This window comes from Melopsittacus undulatus, chromosome 5, assembly GCF_012275295.1.
Source record: "Melopsittacus undulatus isolate bMelUnd1 chromosome 5, bMelUnd1.mat.Z, whole genome shotgun sequence".
NCBI lineage: Eukaryota > Metazoa > Chordata > Aves > Psittaciformes > Psittaculidae > Melopsittacus > Melopsittacus undulatus.
Window position 1 is genome coordinate 81,401,897 of NC_047531.1, and position 10,288 is coordinate 81,412,184.

The 10,288-nt window shown below is 47.8% G+C and overlaps 1 protein-coding gene across 2 annotated transcripts in view; it reads right to left on the bottom strand.

Annotated features, from left to right (window-relative positions):
• The window catches only part of PPFIBP1 (PPFIA binding protein 1), a 112,498-nt gene extending 102,410 nt beyond the window's left edge, over nt 1-10,088 (bottom strand). For both annotated transcript variants that reach the window (XM_034062823.1, XM_034062822.1), the window contains exon 1: nt 10,023-10,088. The gene's annotated coding sequence lies outside the window, so the exon portion shown is untranslated. The remainder of the gene's footprint in view (nt 1-10,022) is intronic.
• Between the last annotated feature and the right edge of the window lie 200 nt (nt 10,089-10,288).

Consider the following 10,288-nt stretch of genomic DNA (forward strand, 5'->3'; position numbering starts at 1 on the left):
AAAAGGAGGCACTGTCCAAGGGTGCTGTGGTTTTGCTCCAACACAAAGCTCTCCAGAAATGTGGTGGGTCTCCAGCCTTGCAATCACCATGCTGGGCTATAACACATTCCCCTCTCCCTCCAAGCAGTTTATGTGGAAGCCTCATCCCCAGCAGGCCTTGCAGACAATCAGTGCCTCCTCTCCAGCCTCCCCAACCTTGCCATAGACAAGTGCTTGAACAATCCTGCACCTCACCCTCCTTCCAACAACAGCTCCAGAGCTTGCTGTAAGCTGAGCAAATGCTGGTCCTTAGCAGCCGATTACATCACGATGCCCAAAATGACCCTGAGAGAAGTGCCTTTCACTATATTGGCACTTTCATGATCAAACATTTTGGCATATGAGTATTTAAGACTGCACATTGCAACAAGCAAGTCTGAGACCAGAGATACCGACCTGAAAAACACTGTGCTGCACAGATAAGGACTGCAAATAATTATGGATTTAGGTCCCATTCAGAAACTCCCTTAGTAATGAGAACAACAGATCAGGCTCCTAACAGATTTTTCCCTTTGGATAAAACAGAAAGGAAGGCCTGCTCAACCAAAACATTCTTCTTGACTTCACCTTAGACCCAGTCACAACAATGGAGGCAGAACCTGCAGAATTATCTCTAACACCAAGCTGCAGGAAGTTTACCAGCACCACCCTGAGAACAAACGTCAATCTTCTCATCTCCACGCTACAATTAAAGCCTCAAGACCAAAATGACGCTGTTAAGCAACAGTGCAAATGGAGGGAGAGCAAGCAATATACTGCTGGAGCATCTGCACCTACCACAGACCTGTTATTGCTCCTTTCACATAACCATGTCTATGCAACAACATCATCAATACTGCTTTGTTAATTCCTGTGAAGGCTTGAAAAGGGGGAAGGATTAATCATCCTTTAAGCTCCCAAGAATCGGTGTGAGGAGTGCCATTACTGCCCTCGGGGCATATGGGTGCCACCAGCTGCTGTGGGTGGAAGCACTTGGTCTAGACAGCACACTTTCATCACCCTCAGTGACAGTCAGATTAGCCCACACTCACAACGCCCTGGTCACAGCTTTGCCACATACTTCTGCAGCTGGCATCACTAACTGGTAGCCATGAGGCCACGCAGCCTTGGTGCCCACCAGTGCAGTGCTGCACAGGAAGTGAGGCAAGCCAGCCATGGGGCTAGCCCAGGGCTAGCCCATCACACAGCCAGCTGCTCTCAGATACCACCAGCACCATCAGCAGCACCCCAGTTTCACACCAGTGCCAAGAATCTGGTTGCACACTCCACCGGGTGCCAGAGGCATGCTGCAAGACTGTGGCATCCCCATGGCACGGAGTACAGCCCACACCCCAACAGTGCTCCTGCTCACTTGGAGAGCAGAGCCACACTGCACACACCTCTGGGTCCCGCACCAGAACAGCCTTAACAAACAAGGGCATCAAGAAGAGATGCACACTCCCCTACCCAGTGTCCAAATTCCTAGTAGTGCTGCACTTCCCAAGGATACCTTCTGTCCAGCACCATCAGATGCTGCAGTGGTCCTGCCCAGCACCACAAGGAGGTCCAGTACCAGCTTCAGGATAAGTGAGGTTATCTCCAACAGGAGGCTTTCTGGTTAGGACCTGTTTCATATCCATGGGAAGGTGTAGACCAAAGTAAGCCACTCTATGCTCTTTTTGGAGGAGGAGAAAGAAACAAATAAGCAAAACAGAAAAACAAACAAACCGACCCCACAAAGTACAGAAAAAATCCCAGCCTAAGACATTAAATTCTTCTATATGGAAATAAGAAAAACAAGTTCTTAGAGCTAAATTAAGCTAAGCCAAGAAACATAAATATGCATTTCTGAACCTTGCCCTGATGCTTCCTTTGCAAATATAACAAATCAGAAGTGCTGTCACAAGTTAAATGAGCTTCAGTTAAGTGGAGGGGAAAAAAACATGGTGATGGCTCTGTGATCCAACTGACAAGCTGCTTCAGGTCTGTTCTGATCCAAAACTAACTTCCCAGAGATTTAAATGAAGAGTAAAGAAACAAATCCTGCTTTGGAAGCCGGACAGAGGATACTACAACAAAGCTAGCACCTGAACCCACCAGGAGACATCTAGATACCATATGCTTTTCCTGGAGATTAGTTGCTCAACACACCCACCACTTCTTGAAGAACTTCTCTGTGCACACAGCTGTGGGCAGGAACTGGGAACACTTAAGTGTGCCTTGGCTGCTCCAACATGTCCTTATACTCCTCCCTCTACAGAAGCTACTAACCTGCTGAAATTGTCTATAATACACATTATGCTCCAGAAGAACAACTATTTGAACTTGGACCTTGAAAGAAACCACTAAGGATGGCTACTTCAGCCTCCAGCTGCAATGTGAAAGTTCCCTGTCTTGCAGCACAAAGGCCCCCAGAAGGTAGGGTACACAAAGGACTTGTCAGCTATGGTGCAGAGCTATCTGTGACAGATATTGCCAGTGCATGAGAGAGAACATAAAGCCCCCAGCTGAGCAGCACAGGGAGCACAGCCATCAGACCATCACCTCCCACTGTAACATGTTTTGGATAGGGAAGTCTACGCAGTTCCCAGCACCAGGAACACTCCCTGCTCACGCAGACTCATCCACACCCCAGTCTTCACCTCCTCCTGCATCCTGCACACAGCAGCTCTTGAAGGCAGCACACTCTCCACCCGACCTGCTCCCAGTGCTCCTGTGGGATCAACAAGGATGGACCCATGCTACATTTCAGCACAGGTTTATAAACCTAAGCCAGGGTGCACTTAGATTGCACAAGAAAAGCTCCCAAGACAAGGCAAAACAACACAATCACATGGCTGACATCTACAGATACCCATTTGCGCTCAAGAGAAGGAGATCCCAACAGGCTATACAGTCCCTCTCCTTGCCAGCATCTTGCCTCCACAGGACTTCTTCCATATGAGTAGGCTACCTGATCCAAGCCTAAGAGAAAACAGATTCTGGCAGTCTCAATACAGCAAGAGTGATTTTTACAAACCCACACCAGCTGTGTCCTTGCTAAGCTGCACAGAACCCAGACCACTGTACTACAGCAGCATGGGATAAAGACTATTTTCAGAAACATGGCCCATTTTGAAGATATTTTCCCTCACCTGCTCTTCAAGGCAGACTTCAACTATCAGCATTACATTCTGCCGAACCTTAATTTGATCCTTCAGATATCCTCACATGCCAATCTCATGACATCCAAAACCATGCATCCCAACCTCCAAAGGGCTGGCCTTTTCTTCTCTACATCCTGTACACTCCCTGCAATGTGGGCTAGTCTAAAGAGCCAATCTCCTTCAACAGCACTTACAGGTTTCCAAGGTTTTACAAGGGCTGCATTCCCGTCTAAAGATGGTGCATTGTTACAGGTAGTGAGTACACATACTTCATGGAGAAAATACCAAGTAAAGACTTCAACAAAACACCTACCTAGACTTGCTGAATTATTCTGGATCATTTGAATGGACTACAAGGTCCCTGGACTCTGGAAGTAATCAGAAATTAACTTTCACTCAGATTAAGACCTCTGCTGTGGATACTCAGCAGCACACCACAGGCAGTCCAAGCACACCTGGCAAACATAGCACATCTTCCAAGCATCCAGTGTACTGCAAGCACTTCCAGTGGAGTTCTGTGCATGTAGCAACTACATTCCTCATGCCCTCTACCCACAAGGTGCCTGAGACAGCAGGTAACCAGCAGCAAGGCACAGGCCACAGAAACTAATGGGAACAGCACAGAGTCTGCAGTCTATACCTTGGTCACTCCTTTAAGCACAAATGTGATCATAAACCTTAACCACACCTTACCCCTTCAGACAGAGAAACCATTTCTGACAAATTCTATGTCAAGTGGCAAAGACCAACAGAACAGCCTTCAAGTCACTCACTGAACTGCTCTTCTTTACAGCAAGAAAAGACATTGTCATTGTTAGTGACCTGTACTTTAGAATTTGTTGTGAAATCCTCAGGACTCACACTGCACAAGGCTGAACCCTCAGTCTGTGAACACTCGACCACGAAGCTGGGCGACAACCAGCCTCCCATGACCATGCCTGCTGACAGAGCACACCAGGGAACAGTACCACCCTTCCTCATCCCCAAAAACAGATCCTGGCACTGCTTTGGTAATCACATGTTTGTTCTTGTTTCTATCATTTATAAAAGACCACGAGCACTACAGGGGAAAGAGCTGAAAAAGAGGAGGTTGGGGTGTTGTTTGTTTGGCAGTTTGTTTTTGTTGTATTAAAGCTATTTTTCTGTTACTAACTAAAAACTGCTTACATTGTATTTCCCTTCACTACCACTGCAGTGTCCATGAACTATTTGGGTTATATCCTACATTCATATACAAAACATACCCTATACCTTTTCCCTTTTGATTAGTCTGAGAAAAGGCATGTAAGACCAAATCATTATCATTTCCTTTTATTTTGACACATCTGTTACAGAGCAAGAAAATAAAGTTATTCTCCCAAATCTGCCACACTTGGAGCCATGGGAATTCTTTGATTTAAAACATTCTGATTCACACTAGTGGTTATCAGATTTTTCTGGTCCAAGACATAATTAGACAGCTGTCTTTGACAGCACAGAGATTCTCCAGTTTAGAGTTCAGATGCCGCAACAGCCGGCTCAAGTCTCAGCCTTAAGTTTTCTAGTAATATTTAGGAAAAAGCCTAGAAGGAAAGATGCAAATACAAATCCACTTTTGGATCTGTGTACTTGATCTTGGAGCCTTTTGTTCACTTGTGGCATTTGATGGGATCTTATTCACGCAAGAGCTACATCCAAGAGTTACAACACTGTGCCTACTGGAAGTGCGATTACCATCAAGACGTATGCAAATGGCTGCTTAAAGTCACACTTTTTGTTATTTTTATCTTACCTCAAATGCCACAAGCCAGAAACTGCTTAAAAGGCCTCTGGTCCTGATTCTCTGACACAACCTCCACTGCTTAATGACATGGAACAGAAAACAGGAAAGCGAACATCCTCACCTTAACACAGACTGGGACACAGGTTTCCAGCCTGGTGCTGGACAGGAGATCTAATCTCCTTGCCTGAATGTTCTCATGTAATACAGGGGAATCAGACATTTGCATCCTCCAGTGGTTTTAGCAAGATTCAGACTTGCACCATGCTTCCAAAGAGAAAGGAGAACAATTCCGGTCTTCACCAGGAGCCGTTCCTCACAGTCCTGAGATGACATGCAGGAGAAAATGGAAGACACAAAGCATGAGGGGGAGATTTAACAGCATTCCCCCCATGCAGCACCTCTAATAAAGAGCACTCTGATGAAGCATTAGCTCTGTCAGCCTGAAGGGACCAAGCACTTAACACAAACAGAGCACAGGACCCCCACCCAGGGGTATGTCAGGTTTGCAAGACCACACTGTATAACCAAAATCCCTCTCAAGTTCTCCACCTGCCTCCCCCATTAATGAAGAAGATGGCCCAAGCAGAGGCAAGGAGAAGAGAGGCTTTAGCTGCAGCTGCCTACAAGACCTGTATCTAAATATATTTCTACTGAAGAAAGAAATCAGCTCTTTACATAATTGGTTTATCTTGGCCTAAAGACAGAAACAGGAGAAGAACTGTTGGAAAAAGGACAAATCTTTATCCCACCACACTTTACTCACGTACAGCAGAAGTCACAGAGGAACAAAGTGCTCTGGAAGCTAAAGGATATCAGGAAATCCTAAATGCCCATAGCAAGAGCAATACACATCATGGGTAAGCAACTGCAAATCCAGTGCGATGACTTAATCATTAATGGAAAATTCCAACCCTGAAGCAGAAATAAAGTACCATCTTGCCAGCAAATACTACTAGAAAAATAACAGAAGGCCACTATCCTCAGCCTGAGCTGAACCAACACACAAGTCAGCTTGTGAAAGAATGATCATCTGTTACCTGAAGTTGGAAACATGCAACAACCGCAGATAATGGCTTTAAACTGACAGAGGGAGATTTAGATTAGATATTAAGAAAAAATTCTTCATTCTGAGGGTGCTGAGGCCCTGGCACAGGGTGCCCAGAGGAGCTGTGGCTGCCCCATCCCTGGCAGTGTTCAAGGCCAGGTTGGATGGGGCTTGGAGCAACCTGGTCTAGTGGAAGGTGTCCCTGCCCATGGCAGGGGTTGGAACTTGAGGATCTTTAAGGTCCCTTCCACCCCAAACCATTCTATGGTAACAACCTCATGGCAAGATAAATACCATCCTCCAAAAGAAGGAATGAGCTTTAACTCTGGATCAGATGCTGACTTTTCCCAGTGTTGGGCAAGGGATCTAATCTCTCAGGAATAACAGAGTCTTTATTATGTTACGCAAAGATTAATGCTTGTAAACCTGAGATCTCCAAAGAGCTATTTGAACAGTAAACTTTACTGATTGCTAAAGCTGTCATTAAATGGCCACCTTTTCTCCATTCACACATCACCTACTTAGCAGTCAACTTTCCATCACTAAGATTTTCCGGCCAAGACACAGGGAAGGCTGAGGCCTTGTCCTGCTCAAACTGAAGTCAGCACAAATGTAAAGACTGACAAAGGGAGGAACCTGGGAACAGTACATCTGCTAAGGGGACACCACAACACACTGGTTAGGCTCTGGACACAAAAACATACAGCATGGCAAGAAAGGGAAGGAATTTATACTAGATGCTAAATAAATGTCTCAGTATAAACACCAGTAGTAAACAGAAGGCAAGGCAATGTAATTTACCTCTCCTGAGCTGGATCCAAGAGAAAAGTCACTAATGGGATGACCAATGGGACATCACAATTACAAATGTGATCACACATACAAATGACACATACAAATTACAAATGGGGAGGAGGCATTATTCAGCCTAAATACAGGAAAGCACTCAGTGGTTTTATGTATGAAGGTATTAAGTCTTTTTATGTATTCTTAATGCACAGCTGTATGCACAAGCTCCACACAAACAGGAGTGAACATAACAAAACACACCTGACCCTTCCATAAATCTGTTCCTTACATTAATAAATTCACAGATGTGTCTTGGCCAGACAGGAATTGTGGAGCTTTAAAGAAGCAACATAACTTGAGTTTTGCTTTGAAGCCTGAAAATAACAGCATGAGAAGAAGCTACCCCAGGTGTACCAACCTAACTTGCATACCACCATTCACTAGCAGAGGTTACCAGCATGCAAATTCAGCAGTGGGGCACGGGCTTTACAGACCCCCTCTAACACCACAGGAGTTTCCAGGATACTCCATTACATCCCTAAATCCTGCCTAGTATTTGGACTCTTACTTTCCCTGTTGAAAACATACCAGTGGACTATCAAGTCACAGACATTTACTGTTTGCACTCCTCTGGGGGTCAGGGATGCATTTTTGGACTACCTGAAGCAGAGTTGTGATCTGGCCACCTCTGCACTCCCCCCACCTTCACAAAACACGTAATGCAAAGCACAGCAAAGGAAATTAGTCATTCAAACGAGTTTACAGCAACACCATCTTGTCCTGAGTGTAAGCCAAAGGTGTATTTTGATGCAATCACACCACTGTTAAGAAAGTGACTAAACCTCCTTTGGTTTTAAACCTCTTCAGGGGAAGGATTTTCACTCCACTGAAACTGCTCCTTGAAGCAGTGAAAGAAACATCACAGACACCCCATTTGGATGGCCTCACAAGACACAAAACCTCCTGAAGGACACTGTACTGTGCACCTCGTAACACGCAGCACTGCCTGCCTGTCCTCAGGCCATCCAGACCTGACCAGTGAGCCGGGACCAGGCTTTGTCCTCATCACCAGTGAGCAATGGGACCAGACAGGCCAGCAGCACCACCTGGGAACCTCAGTCACTTGGGAATGGCTGTAATTTCAGGAATGTTAACAATTATCCTTATGTTGACATGGGTTACAAGTGAAGTCTCCCCATATACTGCCACAAACGTTCACACCAGGACCCCATTCCTTCCTGCAGTTTTACCCTGTGCAGTGCAACCCAAAATGGAAATTGGACTTGGTTCTAAATTGGGAAGAAAAAGGATGAGATTCACCACAGCTTTCTGCCCCATGTGACATCCCTCATTTCAGGGCACTCCACCCTGTGTTCCAGGGAGAAGCAGTAATGTTACTCACCAGATTTTCCAGTGTGGATGTGCTGCAGACACATGTGCACAGGACACATCAACTTAAATATCCCTCAGCAGAACTGATCAGGCAAATGGATGAAAATCCAGGGCAAAACTCACTGAAGCCACAGAAGCACTTGAATCCGGACCCATACATATGGCCTCAAGCTCTTGCCCTTATCTCATTTAAGGGGGTCAGAGTGGCTGCTGAATACCTAACAGCACCTTGTTGAAAGGTGGCATGCCCCAAAGCAGGAGCAAGGCTGCTGAAGAGAGAGTTCCTTGCTAAGGGCCCCATTCCCCATCCCAGCAAAGAGGTGAAACTGCCTTCAGGGAGGAGAGAAACACCAACTTCATACTCCCTGCACAGAACACTGCCCTTAACCACGAGCAGCACTGCACGCCGCTGACAGCCATACTGACGGGCAAACCAAACACTTCCCTCTGCTTCTAGGAGCTGATCTATTTGATACAGCTTTTCAACAAACTGTGCTGAACCCTACTGCCAAAACTCCTATGGGACAGGTATAAGCCAACTAGGGAGCACTTCGACCTTAATTCCTTACTGATGTGAAGTTAGAAAGCCAACATCCTTGCTGCATTCAGAACAGAGTTCAAGCAGTTTTCAGTCTTCCTGGTTCCAGGATGCCTCTCAAACCAATGTGTCATGCTGCTTCACTGAGCGCAGTGGCCTTACTGAAACCCTTACTCGTGGTTTTATTATAATCATGAGTCCCTTTTATCCTTCACCAATGTAAATCCTCAAGCTATAGCTGCTACCTTTAATAGAAGCAATAAATCTGGAGTTGGCACACTGAAACATCCTCCTCTCAGTTACTCGATCACGTAAGCATGGAGAATATTCTCACTCTGTGACCCATTTTTACTGTTTACTTTTTGGAATGCAGGGACACTCGTATTGCTCAATCACGCTGCCATTGCACTACGTACCACAGCTTATACACTGTGCTGTTGGTAGTATCTGCACTTGGGCCAAAATAAGAGCCAGCACAGTCTCTGAAGGCTCAGACACAGACAAGCCCAAGTCCTAAACACTCCATCTGTGGTTTTGCACGAAATCAGTAGTGCTGCACTTCCACATGTCGTTATACCACAGCCAAGCGTTTAATACCGAAGCCGGAGTTTAATTTCCCCCCCGCATAAGTAACTACATAGGTGTAAAGCACTGTTTTACTGCTACAGCCAGCATGTGAGCTAGCAGAGCTATTCCAGCTTTTAGAGTCACAGACCTAAAAGAAACAGACTTAGGAGAAATAATTACAGGATGTAAGAACCCCAGGCCTTAAATCAAAACATGTTTGGTAGCTCAAGATAAAGCTCTCAACTGAAGTTTCTCAGCGCTCGCGGCTCAAGTGTCCCGCTAAAGCCTTCAAAGATTAAACCGTAGCCTACCGCTTCCCAAAAGTTCCTTAAAGCACGTAAGTAAACTACAGGAGCTCAGAACCCCATTACCGACCCTCCCTCTGAAACTGCTCTCCTTCCCCCTTCCAGCCAGGATGCAGCACAAGCAGCACGGGCATTACCTAACCGCAGCCTGAAGAAAGGCAGGGTTGGGGCAGGGGGCGGAAGGCTGGCGGCGAACCCCTCGCCGCACCCCGAACGCTGCCCGCTCCGGCGGACACGCGGTGGGTGCACACCCGCTGTCCCCCGGCGGGGCAGGCGGCCCAGGCCCATGGCGCTGGGGTAAAGCCGGCCCCACTGCGGCCCCGACGGCTCGGCGGGAGCCGTCGGTGCGTGCAGGACAGGACGGGGAGGGGCCCGGCCCGCCGGGACACAGAACTGCCGCAGTCCGTGCGGTTGCGGGCGGCGGGGCCGGGCCCCTGCAGCTCCTCGGTGAGCCCCTTACCTGCGCCCCAACTCTTCGGGCCCTCCGGGGGCGGCAGCGCCTCCGCCTCTGCCGGCTCCCTGCAGCCCCCACCGCCGGCCGCGCTCTCCGCCGCCCGCCCCGTCCCGGCCGGTCCCGCCCGCCCCTCCGTGCCCCGCCCCGGACCGCCCGCAGCCCCGCCTCGCACCCCGGACCCAGCGGGACCGGCAGCGCCGAGCGCCCGCCCCGGGGCTGGGCTTTCCCGACGGGGCGGGCGGCAGCGCCGGGCAGCGCCGGAGCTCTGATTG